The following is a 16,255-nucleotide window of genomic DNA, read 5'->3' as shown; positions in this document are numbered from 1 at the left end:
TTTAATCATTGATGCCAGGTTTATTTCAGATTCTATGCACTGACTCTCAATTTACAGTGTGATTGCTATCAGTGTTATACTATCAGTGTTACTATCAGTGTTAATGTTCATATTTTAAAGAAAAATATGAAAAATATGATCAAGTAACATTAATGACAGCTTTCTTTTGAAAATTTCCCCTTCATTTTCTTTACAGACACTTAATAAGTCGGTGTTTATAGGGTTTTCTCTTTTCTTTAACTTTATCAGATAGTGTTGATCATATATTTCCTAAAATTATTCTTAGCTTCCTATTCAAATTCATCTTCATCCTCTTACCATTTCAATTTTTTTTCAGATTGGATGACAGACAGTATTCATATCCAACAGCTTCAAGTTTAAGTATCAAAGAATAATTCCACAGGGCCAGAGAGAAATTACAAGGGTACAAGGGTTAGGGCACATGCTTTGCACACACTGATTGCTATCATCACATAGTTTCCAGAGTAATGCTGAGTGAAGATGTAGAGGTCCCTGAGTACTGCCAACCATGGTTCTGAATCCCTCAAACACTGCTGGGGGGGCGTGCAGGGCCTAAGCAGAATTGAGCCTTGCTTTGGATTCTGAATCAACTTGTCTGAGGCTCGCCAGAAGGGGCCATCAGAAACTCCTGAACACCACTTGGGAATCCAGTCCCTTAATATGAAAATATGGACATAGGTGTGCCAGAGCCATAGTAGAACTGGTGGTACTTTTGCCTTGTATGTGGCTGAGTCAGGTTCCATTCTCAGTATCCTCTGTGATTCTTCGAGTACGAAACCCTGAGTACAGGGCTGGATGTGGCCCCAAAACAAACAAAATGACATAGAGATATTTAACTTTAGGTCAAAAGTCCTAAAATCCTTGGGCGGCAGCAACTTTAGGATTAAAGAGAGACTGGGTATTGCAGAACTTAAAAACCTAAAGAAAAATGACTCAGACTTACTTCTTGTGGAGGTCACATTCAGTGGTACTGGAGCAGTAAGTGTTGCTCGGGGCTCAGTGGAGGCCCATTCTTTACCATTTGAGCCGCATCTCTAAGTCCTTCATCTAATGGAATGATTGGGTAAATACACCTAATAAAGGAGCCTAATATAGCACATTCAGACATGAACAAAGTAGATGTTGCAGTTTTCGTAGAATGATCTAAAACAAAACAAAACATGAAGCCTGGTATTAGCCTATTGCCTGAATCAGCTCCAGAAGCATAAAAGTGATAATAATGTGAACTGTCTGAACTAATAGTTATGTCATAGCTTTGTTAGGAAGCGAGTGGTAGAGATTAGTGTTGAGGTTGGAATATTGAATATGAGAAAGGTAATTTCTTACAAAAACAAATAGGAAATCAGTAGATAATTCCCATAATTTATTAAACCAAGAAAGAACAGAGTAAGTATATTGTTTAGAATGTAGAGATAAATGATAAAAAAAAAAGGCACTGAAACTATTCTGAAGTTATTTTATCCAAAGAATAAGAGCAGAAAATACTGACCTCTGGGAAAAAAAGCCTCCAATTTGGGGCTTCCCAAAACTCAAAGAAGTAAAAAGTGTATGCGGGGCTGGAAGATGGCATAGCATTTGCCTTGAATGCAGTTGACCAGGGTTCAATTTCCAGCATCCCATATGGTCCCCAAGCACCGCCAGGAGTAATTCCTGAGTACATGAGCCAGGAGTAACTCCTGTGCATCTTGGGAAAAAAGTAAAAAAAAAAAGTATATGCAATATTATACTTCCATTTGGACATTAGCTTTTCAAGTTTCCTTTGACCTATGCTTTCCTAAATTTACCTCAAGATATTTATCTATACATTTTACATAATATTTTATCTAGATCTGGGTTATTCAGCAAGCTGAAATAATACACTTCTCATTTGGTCTTTATCCACAGTCCCCAGCTTGTAGCTTTCAGAAAGGCCTTGGAATTAGTTTTGAAACTGTTGCAGGAGTGTTTTCCTTTGTTAAGGAAGGTGTTTCTGGAAAACACCTGAGGATACATACTGGTTTCCAGGGAAACCAATGTGACTAGAGAGTTGAACACTCAGCACCCCAGCTGGCTTCCTGGAAGGGAAAAGGCCAGCGGCTGATTTCTTTCTTTTGTTAAAGGCTAATAACTTAGTCAAGCTTGCTTAAGTAATGAAACCTACAAGCAACTCAGAGGCCGGGTCCACAGAGCTTCTAGCTGGGAAATAGAAGATGACAAGTCATATCACTGTAATCATTGTATTGGAATCATGAAGACTGCCATACTGTAAGACTTTTCATACATTCATTAAATGATAATATGAAATAGAGTTATTAAATGTAAGTGCTTTTAAATTAAATTGATGTGAAAGAAAACTTATAAATATTTCCTAAGTATTACAGAAACATACCTCTTTTTAAAAATTATTTTATGACTTGTAAAATATTTTTGCTTAAGTTTAAAGGTCTAGTACAAAGCAAAGAAAATGACTAAATCAACATTAAAACAAGGATATGTCCTGATGCCTAAAGACCTGTATGTTAAAGCATACCATATTCCTTACTTAGTTCTGCAATACCCAGTCTCTCTTTAATCCTAAAGTTGCTGCCGCCCAAGGATTTTAGGACTTTTGACCTAAAGTTAAATATCTCTATGTCATTTTGTTTGTTTTGGGGCCACATCCAGCCCTGTACTCAGGGTTCCGTACTCGAAGAATCACAGAGGATACTGAGAATGGAAACTGACTCAGCCACATACAAGGCAAAAGTACACTCATTAAGCATGCATTTACTTTTAACCCAAAAAAACCCAGCTTTGTCTCCACATTTAACAGATTTAGCTAAATATATATATTGCACATAACTTATACATGCATATATATCTATATGTATAAGACTGGAGCGATAGCACAGTAATTAGGGCATTTACCTTACACACAGCCAATCTGGGTACCCGGGTTCAATTCCTCTGTCCCTCTCAGACAGCCCGGCAAGCTACCGAGAGTATCTCGCCTGCACTGCAAAGCCTGGCAAGCTACCAGCGATGTACAAGATATGCCAAACACAGTAACAAGTCTCACAATGGAGACGTTACTGGTGCCTGCTAGAGCAGATCAATGAACAATGGCAGGCCAGTGCTACAGTGCTACATACATATATGTGTGTATATGTATGCATGTGTGCACTCACACATATAAACCAAACTATATATATATATATATATGTATATGTAGCACTGCACTGCAGCACAGTTGTCCCGTTGTTCATCCATTTGCTCAAGCTGGCCCAGTAATGTCTCCATTGTGACACAGATAGCTTGCCAGGCTCTCCGAGAGGGGTGGAAGAATCGAATCCTGGTTGTCCGGGCCTGCAGGGTGCAAGGCAAACGCCCTACCACTGTGCTATCACTCCAGGGCAAATTGGAGAGGATGTTTCTGCTGAACCCTGTCAGAAGTCAGAGGTTTGAAGAATCCCAAGACACCAAAAAATATTCAAGAATTACATACCAAGTTTCATTGGATTGTTGCCACTAACAGCACAACATTGTAGTGGCCTAAAAGACGGCATGTTGTGAGTTTTATTCCTGATCCAGGCACACTTTCTGCTCCGTGAATGCTTAGCTACAGCAAGTTGACTGCAATCACTTCTTCGTTCCTAAATAAAGGCTTTATTTATTAAACTTAAAAAAAAGAAAGAAAAGTATGAATATGAAATATTGTCAAGAAATGGCTAATATTTTGTGGATTTTACTGTAATTATTTTTAATGTTTAATTGTTTTACTGGTTCCCTAGACTGGTTAAAAGAAAAATGTAGCTTTACTCATTTAAAATATAGCAATATGTAAATGTAATTGTGTGTGTGTGTGAGTGTGTGTGTTTGTGTGTGTGTACACAGCACAGTAAATTTAAACCAAAAATTTTTGAGAGGCAGAGCCACACCTGTTCATGTTCAGGGATTACTACTGGTTCTGTGCTCAGGGATGATTCCTGATAGAGTTTGAGGAACTGTATAGGATGCTAGGTATCAAACCTGAATTGACTGCATATATATATATATATATATATATATGCAAACACACACATATATATACACACACTGAACTTTCCAAGAGAAAGGTATTATATAGCACAAATTAAAAGTATTATATAGAATACCCAACAGTCAATGTAAAATGTATTTACACAGTTATTTACACAAGTTATGTCACTGTAATCATTGTATCGGAATAATGAAGACTGCTATACTGTAAGACTTTTCACACACTCATTAAATGATGATACATAATAGTTATTAAAATAATTGCTTTTAAATTAAATTGATGTGAAAGAAAACTTTTATTAATATTTCCTAAGTATTACAGAAACATACCTGTTTTTAAAAATTATTTTATCTAATATTAGGAAATAATTCAATGTTAACTTATCTCATTTAACCAAGTTTGACTTCTCAATGTAATCTTAATGAAACCTCAGTAAATTTTCAGACAAATTTTAATATATTCAATATTACTATATCACATTCAATAAGTTTTAGATAATATAGAATTCTCAGAATTGGATCAGAGAGACAGTAAAGAGGTTAAGGTACTTGTCTTGCACATGGCCAATCAGTGTTCTATTCTGATATTACATAAGGTGTCCCTTTGCACCGCCAAGGGTCATCCTTGAGCATAGAACCAAAAGTAAACATTGCTAGATATGATCCAAAAATAAATAGTAGCACTGTAGCACTGTCCTCCCGTTGATCATCGATTTGCTCATGCGGGCACCAGTAACAAGACTTCTTGTTACTAACAAAAATTTTTGGAATAATTTTATATTGTTTTCTGAGTTATTTAGCTAATTCCCTGAAAGGTTATTCAAACTATATTTTACAAAACAACTTTGTATGCTTTCTTGATACAGTTAGTGGTTTTCTGTTAGTTACTTGATACATTAGATCCTGCCCAAGACAGTAGTATAAATGATTACTTTTTTTCTTGTACCAGAAGAGTGCCAGAAAAAGAATAACACTGTAGCACCATCCTCAGATTGTTTATCTATTTTCTCCAGCAGGTACCAGTAACATCTCAATTATGAGACGTTTTGTTACTATTTTTGGCATATCTGCGCCAAGGGAAGCTTGCCAGGCTCTGCCATGTGGGCAGGATACTCAAGGTAGCTTGTCCGGCTCTCCATGAGGGATGGAGGAATCAAATCCTGGATGACCACGTGCAAGGCAAATGCCCTACCCACTATGAAGAGATAATTCAATAGGCTGAGCACATGCTTTGCACAAAGGAGGCCTTGGTGTGTTCCCAGTACCACTCTGTCTGAGGAGCACCATCAAATGCAAACCCAAAGTTCAGAGCATTGAATACGTACTGTAAAAAGCAACATAATTAATCTATACAATTGATATTCTTTAGCTTACTTATTTTAGTGCTCTCTAGACATAGGATTTCTCTAGTAATGTGAAAAGAAAGTATAGATAAGTTTATTTGATACCTCCTCCCCCCAAAAAAAGAAATTATTGATGGATATCTATTACTCAAATTCAAAGTTGTATTATAGTGGGTATTTCCTTGGATTAAGAGAAATAGAAGCAATGCTTTACATTTTCCCTAGATATTAAATGGTCAATTTCAACAAATGGTTTCATATTCCATAATAATCATCATGGGTGAAATTCAAATCATGACTTTTATTACAGTGGTAAATTTGAGAATGAGAAATAAATGGGAGAGATTACAGTTAAACTCAGTTCCTAAGGCAGTAGTACCTATATCATTGTTTTAAACAAAATTTATTTAACCAGTTCTAGCAAAGACATTCCAACAAGCCAGAAGGGTTTGTTGGTATAACGACATTGCAAAGAAGCATTTTATTTTGAAATGGAGACAAAGAAATATGGAAATGTGAAGAGAAACTAGCAGATGTAAATAGTATTTTAGAAATTAGGTCAAATTTGCTCAGTGTCTAAATCACATCATAGTACTTTATGTATATGTATTTATTTGTGCTTTCAAATCTCTAGTTATGGTAGAAAAAAAAGTTTATATAAATATAGTCTACTTAAATAATTCTTCAAAAATACTAAATTTGTTATGTTATGATTGTTTACACAATAAATCTGTGATAGACAACAATGAGGAGACATGAAATATTAAATTGTGCCTTCTTTTATCAAGTTGACACACATATATTAAAGGCATGCTCTGCCAAGGAATATTTTGGCTTCTGTGACTAGTGGTTTAAAAATAAAAGATACAGAAACTGTATCTGTAACAATAGTTATTTTCCTAGATGATAAGAGTAACAATAAGGTATCTAAGTTGAATCATAGCCTTAATATCTATAAAATTATACATAAAATATATACTATATGCACAAATATTTGGTTACATATACGAAATAAGTTATACAATTAAAAATATAAAATTACAACATAAGTATCCTTTTTTTTCACATACAACTGGCCTTTTTTTTGTTCATTGAGAAATGGAAGCTCAAAGGATAATGATAACAAAACGTGTGACTAGAAAGTAAATAAAGGATTTTTAATGTAGGATTCCACTGTTATTTTTTTTAAGTAAATAGAGTCAGGAAGGCCATTCTCGATAGACCAAACATGATTGCCACTCAAAGCCTCTCTTGCAAAACACAGTACCCAAAAGAAGAGAGAGAGAACAAGGGGGAATACCCTGCCACAGAGGCAGGATGGGACGGGGGGGAGCGGGGGGGGATGAGGGTTGGGGGGGGGATGCTGGGACCGTGGGGATGGATGACGGGCACTGGTGGAGGGATGGGCACTTGATCATTGTATAACTGAAACCCAAGCACAAAATTTGTAAGCCTATAACTGTACCTCATGGTTTTTCACTAATAAAAAAAGAAAAAAAAGAAAAAAGGACTTTTGTAAAAAAAAAATAAATAAAATAAAAAGTACTTTGAAAAAAAATGTGAACAGGTACAAATTTCTATTTTGGGATGGTCCTGGTTGCTTTCCCCCTTTGATGGTTTGGCAGACTTGGCTCACCAGAGCTTCTCAAGGGAAAAGCAGCTTTCACTAAAATCAGCTATCTTTATATGCAAAGGCCCTACTACTCCAGATGTTCTCTTATTGTAAAAAAAAATTTTTAAAAAGCCTCACTCAAAAAAAAAAAGGCCATTCAAAATATAGGGAACAACTGGAAATATAGGTAGATGTAATTTGATAATTTATTAAATGAGTGATAGCACAGGGGGTAGCTCATTTGCCTTGCAAGCCACCAACATGGTGGACCCGAGTTCGATTCCTCCACCCCTCTCGGAGAGCCCGGCAAGCTACCGCGAGTATCTTGCCTGCACGGCAAAGCCTGGCAAGCTCCCTGTGATGTATTCAATATGCCAAACACAGTTACAGTTGTCACAATGGAAACGTTACTGGTCCCACTCGAGCAAATCGATGAACAACGGGAGGACAGTGACAGTGACAGTGACAATAGTAAATAAATGTGTGTTACTGAAATTCCAGTTTAAAGCACACAGGGTCATTATGTTGTAGGGGATTCAATTGTCTTTTCTGAGAAGATGTTCTTCTGAAACTTCAATATATAAAAGCAATAGATCACTAAGTCAATGATATTGGAGGGATCGCTTGGGATGGGAACTGTGTGCTGAAAGTATACAAAAGACCAAACATGATGATCTCTCAGTAACTGGATTGTAAATGATAACACCGCATAGGGGAGAGAGAGAGAGAGAGAGAGAGAGAGAGAGAGAGAGAAAGAGAGAAAGTAACTGCCCGCCATAGAGGCAGGGGATGAGGTGAGGTGGGGGTGGTGGGAGAGACGCTGGGGAACTGGTGGTGGAAAAGCTACACTGGTGAAGGGATGGGTGTTCAATCATTGTATGACTGAAACTTAATCATAAAAACTCTTCAACTATTTCACAGTGATTCAATTTATTTTTTTAAGCAATAGATGCTAGACAAGGAAAGGGGTTCACATATTGAGAGTTTAGTTTTATGGTGAAGACAAAGATGAATGTAGCAATGAATCTTTAACATTGGGCCACAACAGGAAAACAGTTTGTTGCTTAATAAGGCGCCGTGTAATCCCATCAGCGGCCAAGACTCAGAGACTATAAAATCCAGAACCCGGACAAGACCAGTGCAGTCTCCTGCCCCCGCGCCTGGCTGTTCCTCACCGGGGTCCCTTGGAGGGGAGCGGGTTGAGCTTTCCTCCCCACCCCGACCAGGGCTCCGGCAGCCGAAGACCTCCAGGACCAGCCACCACCATGCTGAGACCACTCTCCGCACACATGAAGGTACTGGCAGAGGGACAAAGCCACGCGGGTTCCGGGGCCAAGACCTCCAAGCCTACTCGGATTGGAGTCGAGCATCTTCCACCCAGATCCTCCAAATTCCAGTAGGCGGGGGTCACACCCACCACCTGGCCCCCTGGCACCGTGTAATCCCATCAGCGGCCAAGACTCAGAGACTATAAAATTCAGATCCCGGAACCGCGTGGCCGCATTTGCGGCCGCGCGACATCTTATCAGAGCTTTTTTTTTTTTTTTATGACATCTTATTGTCTCATTCCTACTTTGGACAAACTTGCAGGCTATCGAATGTAGCCTGCCCACAGGGCAGAGTCTGGCAAACTCCCCGTGGTGTACCAAATATGCCAAATACCAGTAACAATGATGGGTCTCATTCTCCTAAAGAGCCTTGAATATAATCTCAGGGCTAGGATGAAAGAGACGTTACTGGGGCCTGCTCGAGGCAATCGACAAAAAAAGGCCTAATATAAAGAGGAAAAAGAGGAAGTCGAGGTATAGAGGAACAGGGGTAGTAAATGAGTGAGTCAGTTGTTAAATCAAGTATAGTCTGTCTCGTATCCAAAAGTCATACCTGACAAAGTTTAAGTAAGAGGTGAAATAAAAGGCCTCGGAGAAAAGGCAAAGTAACTGTAAACTCTCAGTTGACTTATGGTGAAGGAGATCTCTGTCCTCGAGCTGTTAGGGGCCAGTATTTTAAGATCAGATTTTATTTATTGATTGATTGATTTGGTGCCAAGAATTGAACCCAGGGCCTCAGACAAACAAGCTGAGTGCTATATCACAGACTTGCATCCCCAGAGCAGTATTTTAAGATAAAAACTTAGTGACTTATAATGAATTACAGAAAAAGAAGAAAGAGAAAATCCATTAAAACTCTATATCAGAATTCCAAACTGAAAGCAACTACATAGTTTTGTGTTACTGCAGTGACTTCTAACAGACCTATTTCCTTTTGATGCATCAGCATATTGCAAACAACATAATAACTCCTTCGTGAAATGATGGGTTGAGTCAGTAAAAACAAGTTAAATTATGTTTACTATCTTCTTCAATTATATTAAAGTGTAAAATGCATTGTTGAATGATGCTATTAAAATAATTAATATTTCTTGCAAAGACAGTATTGAATAGTTGCATAATTATGGGTTGCCTACTCTTCCTGAGCCAGATTTCCTTATCTATACATCCTCACTTTAATATCTACCTAGTGGGGTTACTGTAGCTTGAAAATCAGACAGTAATAATAATAAGCATGCCTAGAATCTGGTCTGATATATACATGTCAGTTAGTGAATTTCTGCTCTAAAGGATTTCCTTTAGGCGTCTGTACTTCATTTCTCATGAATATACCATGGTGAAAGTTAAATGACTGTTTCTTATCCTTGGTATACGTGTGCATATGTGTGTGTGTGTGTGTGTGTGTGTGCGCGCGCATGTGTGTGTGTTATGAACTAGCCAAACAGTTCAGTGTAAGGAGATTAAAATATGTTTTAGTCTATTAAACTGCAAGTTGTGACCACGTTGCAGGGAATCTTTCAAAATTCACAATTTGTCTAAGAGTTGAATAAGTCCATATGTGCTAATCTATAGAGAGCACCATTTGTTTCTCATACAAGGTTTGTGCTGGATTTATCACACAACTGTGGGAACTCAGATTCTCTCCATGTTGATTCATTAAACCTGAGTAGAGGAAATCCATACCTACAAAAAGAAATGTGTGTGTAAGAGCACATGATGGAAAGGGAATTGACTTGTCTCAACGTGAATGGCATACCCTGGGAATGAACATTTATTAACAAAGACTAGAGTTGCTAACGAGTAACTGTATGTGATTTCCCCAGGAAGTATATATTTTATTTTAGATAAGAGACCTCTAACGAGAGTGAAACTTCATTCACAAATGCTATTCACTATTTCTCGGAAAGCAATCTTATCCTTTTTGAAAATAAAATAAAAATCATTTCCCCTTTCATTATTATATACCTGCAATTCCACTCCAAATCAGTGTTGCTGAAATACATCTTTATTTTGCACCTTGTCTTATCAATATTGCACTTCTGCAGTATCTTTCACACCAAAGGAACACATAATACTTGATTGAACTTATCAATGGCTCAATTTCTGCATTTCAGCCTGGTGAAGATGAGACAAGAGAAACTTGTTACTTGTAGTTCAAGCTGCAGAGCTTGTTGTTAATGTTTAATCTCTCAGCGTGCTGGCATTCGGCAAACTGAGCATCTGACCCTAGTTTAGTCCCAGTCTCCGAATGAGTAGAGATAACTTATAAATCCTTGACAGCCCATCTCTTTTTGCTATGACATGACTACACCCCACCACCTAAACCTACAAATGTATACATGCGCGCACACACACACACACACACACACACACACACACACACACGAACACCTAATTTGACTATCATAAAAATTTTGAAATATGTCTTTGCTTTCAAATCGTATGCATCAAATTTTCACTGGCACGTGCTTTATTCTTTTTAAAGACTAGTAAGAGCAAGAAACTGTTCGATATTCTCCATTTGGGAATAAAAAGAGATTGTGAGAATTAATTAAAGGGCTTAATACCAATTTGGCACTTAGGCATCAAGAATGTCTTTGTAGAAAGACTCTGGAATAGCCTGAAACAAAGGGAAACAGAAGGTTCAAAATAATTTATACTTCCCTTATCTTTAAATTTAATTTGAGGGTTGAGAGAGATAGTACAGCAGGAGTGTTTGCCTTGCATGAGGCATTCCATATAGTTCCCCATGCACACAGGAGTAATTCCTGACTGTAGAGCCAGAAGTAACTCCTGATCATTGCTGGGAATGACCTATAGAGCCAATTTTTTAATTTTGTTTTTTATAATTGAAGCATCCAGATTTATAAAATTATTAATGATAGGATTTTATGCATAATTGTTACAAAACTGAGCCCTTCACCAAGGACTCAGTTCTCTTTCCTCCACCATTGCATCAGAGACCTCTTAATTAAGGGTATATAAAAATTTGAGCTGCTAACTCAAACCATAGAAATAAGAGGGAAGCAAAAATTCAGCAAAAGAATAAAGTTACAAGTTCATAAATGAAGGTGAGTTGCAAAAGTCAGTGCTGTATGTACCCACAACTTTTGATAAAATAGAATTGAAGGTCCTGGTTTCAGAGTTAACTGATCTTGAACTTTGTAGAATCTGTCTGAACACAGTACATAAACACAAAACATAGTAAGAACTTATGGTTAAATCTCAAGACATTATATCAAGCTCCTTTGCTTTCAAGATTTCTATGAACAATGAATATTAATCTCCTATAATGATAGCAATTTCAAGATCTTTTCTGTTTGCTTGGTTTTTCTCTCATTAATCTCATACTAGTCAGAACATAAGTTCTACAGAAATAAATAAATAAACAAAACGCCTAGGAGACAAACTGTAACACTATTATATCTAGAGGAGTACATAGCGGATTTCCTGAACTGGCTTTTATAGCAACATAACTATCTTGAAGAGCTTTGCAAATCTTAAGACAATAATAAAGATACTTAAAGTTGATTTAGGAAAATGAAGTTGCAAAGGATGGGGGGGGGGGGGGGGAATCACATAAGTGTGCCACATCAGAAACTCCAATTACATAATCCAATTGTTTATTATATTCAAATTTTATGTTCCAAATATCTTACATGCAGTTGAAAGGATACTATAAACCATGTGGTCTTGTCAATAGTTGATTAGGTCTTCCTATTATAATGTTAACTCCTAAAACAGGAATTAAATTTAACCTAACATTATCAAGTGTCTTTTAAAATGAGTAAAAAGAGCAACACACCTTTAACATGTAATAAAAATTTTAAGTTACTGTTTGGCATCAAAAGAATACCAAACCCACACTAATAAAGCTGGGGAGATAGCACAGTGATTAGATCATATATTACAATCATGCATGAGATCTAAGTTTGATTCCTGCCACCATAAGGTTTCCTGAGTATCCCCTTGTGTAGCTCTGGATACTCGTGCATATTATGGCTGTAGCTCCAGAGACCATCTTAGTACCACCATGTGCCATGGTAGCATTGTGAAGCCTGAGCAGAACTGCATCCTTTGGGAGGTGATACTGAACAAGATTTATCAATAGGAGTGTCCTTCAGGTCCCTGGACCACCACTTGGGAGGCTCCCACTAATAAAATAATTTTTTCAAGTCATTAAAAAAACCTTTGAAGTGAATCATTAGTTTTTATCAGCCACTTTTTTCAGTTTGTATTTGAAGAATAGTTTATGGATAAACTGAAAAATGCTTGCCATTAAAATATTTGAAATAAAGTAAACTCTGTGGTTAACATGATTAAATTAATTGATATATGAGGGCAAAATAAAATGAAGATTGATATACCAATCTGTACAGATGCCAATGTCACAGATATTTTTATTGAGGAAGACTATGGTTTAGAATGAGTGAAATCTTTAATCTCCTTTGGTCACACGCATGCCTAGAAATTTCTTAGATTCTCCTCAGGAAATTTCCTCATTAGCCATGTTTTCTTCCTCCCGCTCTAATCACTTGCATAGCAATAATAACTGATATTCAAGTTTCAAGGTCAAGTTTCTTGAGCTTCCCTTCTTCCTACTGTCTCCTCAACTCTTTCATATTGGTTTTAGCCACTGCTGACTCAAAGGCTCTATGAAGATCAATGAGACTTCTCATTTGCTTTAAAACCTGTTACCTTCAAGTTAAAAGTGATGTCAAATCAGTCTTGGGCTTATTTTGAATTTCCAAATATGTGCTAAAAATAGATTGCTGAGAATGGACATTCCTTTACCTTTATATCATTTTCTACAAGGGTTCAGTGGAAGCCCTGCATACCCTATTACATATCTGGGGTCCTTTGCACCATCGAGCCCACCAGAAGTAATCCCTAAGTGCAGAGCGAGGAGTAAACCCTGAGCATCACCAGATGTATCCCCAAAACAAAACAAACATAAAATTTATATAAATAATAAGTTTCATACACAGAAGTCATAGCATTAATCTTTGCATAAAGAGGATTTAGAAAGCAAAAAGACCAATATCCCCATATGTAGAAGAGACAATGCATATAAATGTATAATTCACATGCTAAACCAACAACCCTAATGACCATTTTTCAGTTTCACTAACTGAAAAAAAAGTTAAAGTAACTTACAAAGGTTTACCTACAACATTAGCATATTTTAGACTTCTGATACTTTATGTGAAGAAGAAAATGTGGAAAGAAAATTATCTTGCATTGCAGGTAGAAAAGGAGAGTAATAGAAACCTTCTACTTGGGAATTTGTAAATTAGGAGATAGGCCCCAAATTCTAAAATGATGCTTCTGCTGAAAGTAGACTATAGACCAAACATGATTGCCACTCAATTCCTCTTTTGCAAACCACAACACTCAAAAGGAGAGAGAGAAGAAAAGGAAATGCCCTGCCACAGAGGCAGGGTGGGATGGGGGGATGGGGGTGGGAGGGATACTGTGACCCGTGGTGGGGGGAAATGGGCACTGGTGGAGGGATGGGTATTTGGTCATTGTATAATTGAAATCCAAGCACAAAAATTTGTAAGTATACAACTGTACCTCATGGTGTTTCACTGATAAAAATTAAAAAAAAAATAAAATGATGCTTCTCCATTCACATCAGCATTTTCCTTCCAAAAGTCTCTTAAGTAAATCAGCTATGAATGAACACTAGTAGAAAATGACAAGGATATCTATAGCCAGTAAGCCTACATGGACAGGAAGAGGACTGGAAACTATCTGCTTACTAGTTCCTGGACACCCACTTCCTGGTGAATACTCTATCCCACCATCCGAAAATGTTAACTTAATTGATGACTGTCTCATAGTTAATGCACAATTATTTATTCTGCACACCTCATCAGTACTGTTGTAACTGCATATTTTCCCTTAAATAGAGGTGGATTTACCTTTTGTTCTTCTCCATTATGTTCTCTGCTCCTACCTTCACAGCATGAGGAAGACAATTTCATGCTCTGAAGTCTCAGTGCTGGGAGCATACGGGCATTGCATTACATCTTGATATTGACTTTTACTGTACAAGTGTCCTTGAGCTCTACTTAAATTTGCCTGTATCTCTGTATTTTCACATCTAAAAGAATCTGCACACGATTTCTGCTTCTGAAGAGTATCTAGAGTCTAAATAACACAGTGCATAAAAAGTAGCAAGCAGATTTTCTGTGATCTGGGAACGTTTTAACATTACTTGAAGCTATGAACAGCCCAGGATTTGGAAATAGCTGGGTGCACTGCTCAATCCATATCCTATACCCTTTATGTACCTCAGAGAACTACAATATCTAGTTCAATACAATAATCCACTGACACTCATCACATAAAATTGCCAGTAACTTTTAATTCTCTTAATCAGAAAGTACATTCAGTTACTATAGAATTTGGTTTCTCAGAAGATGTAGCAAAAATTACTCATTTTTTTACTTGCCAGGACCCCCATGTTTCTGAATGTTTGCTGTTCCTTCTAAGTATCTCTTATGAGACAGTTATCACTTAAAATATTATTTTTATCTAATTTCGAAGTTATAAAATTAGATATTTATAGAGTCAGTGCTACAGGTTTAAAACATATAACATTTTATTACTTTTACATATAAAATAAAACCACTCTTAAAAACTAATTTTTCAAAAGTGAGATCCTATTATAAAATTTGAAATGATTAAAATGATTTTAAAAAATAGAGCTATTAGCTCTCAAGAAATTATCACCAACATCTATATAATATCCTTAATATTTTGTGAATTCCTGTAAAAACTAAAAAAAACATGATTTTCCTTTTCTTTTAATTTTTAGGAAAGAGTATTTAGAGTACATAAGTATAAGAATTCTAGAAATTGATACATAAAGCACAAAACCATGAATTCAGGTAAAGAGCATTTAAGGCATAAATTACCAGTTTGTGAGGACAAATTTATAGTCCAATGGAGCCCAACCTGTTCAAATTATATAATGTAGATTAGCAGATCATGCCAAAGTATAGCATACCCTAGTAACACACAGGTATTTGCTTAAGTTGTTGTGGGCTGGCAAGCTGAATCACACTCAGCAGAAATGTCTTCCTGCTGGTTCCCATGTGATCCTTCATGGGGCAACAGTCTCTTCATGAAGAGATTTGGTAAAAGATGTATTTGTTTTTATATCTCTGATTGCAACTGGCCACCAGTGAGTTCTCTTCACTATTTTTACCCCTTCTTAAGAGAGTAGCCTTGGTTTCTACTTATGCACACTTGGGGGACTGCCAGAGAGTGAGAGAAGAAACCACGAAGCCATCTGAGGCCAAGGCGTAAAGTTCACACCATATCCATTGTACTTGATTGGATAAGTCAAGTCACCAGGCAGATTAGATTCCAGAGGAAAGAAACTTCACCTTTTAGTAGCAGAAAGCAAAAAAGTCAATGCCATAGTATGGATCTGAAAGAATGGAAAGACTTTTCATGGCCATCTCTGCAAATCCTCTATCACAGTATCATTTCTAGATTTGACGTTTGTAAAATCAGGAAAAATGTATGCAATTATAAAGGAAGTCATTTATAGGAGCAATTAACCTATCACAATATTCAGAAGAGCAATTTTTTTGTTTGTTTTGGGTTGGGATCACACCTGGCAATGCACAAATATAACTCCTGATTCAGCACTCAGGAATCACTCCTGGAGGTGCTCAAGGGAACATATGGAATGCTAGGGATCAAACCTGGTCAGAAACATTTGAGGAAAGCACCCCACCCTCTCTTCCAGCCCTAGAGAGCAAATTTTCAATATAGTCACATAAATTATTTGTTTTAACTATTAAAGAAATAATACCTTCCAGGGCTGGAGCGATAGCACAGTGGGTAGGGCGTTTGCCTTGCACGCAGCCAACATGGCCGACCCGAGTTCGATTCCTCCGCCCCTCTCGGAGAGCCCGGCAAGCTACCGAGAGTAT

The sequence above is a fragment of the Sorex fumeus genome, unplaced genomic scaffold (genome assembly GCF_029834395.1).
Source record: "Sorex fumeus unplaced genomic scaffold, SorFum_2.1 ptg000098l, whole genome shotgun sequence".
NCBI lineage: Eukaryota > Metazoa > Chordata > Mammalia > Eulipotyphla > Soricidae > Sorex > Sorex fumeus.
Note: the sequence above shows the minus strand (reverse complement) of the source record.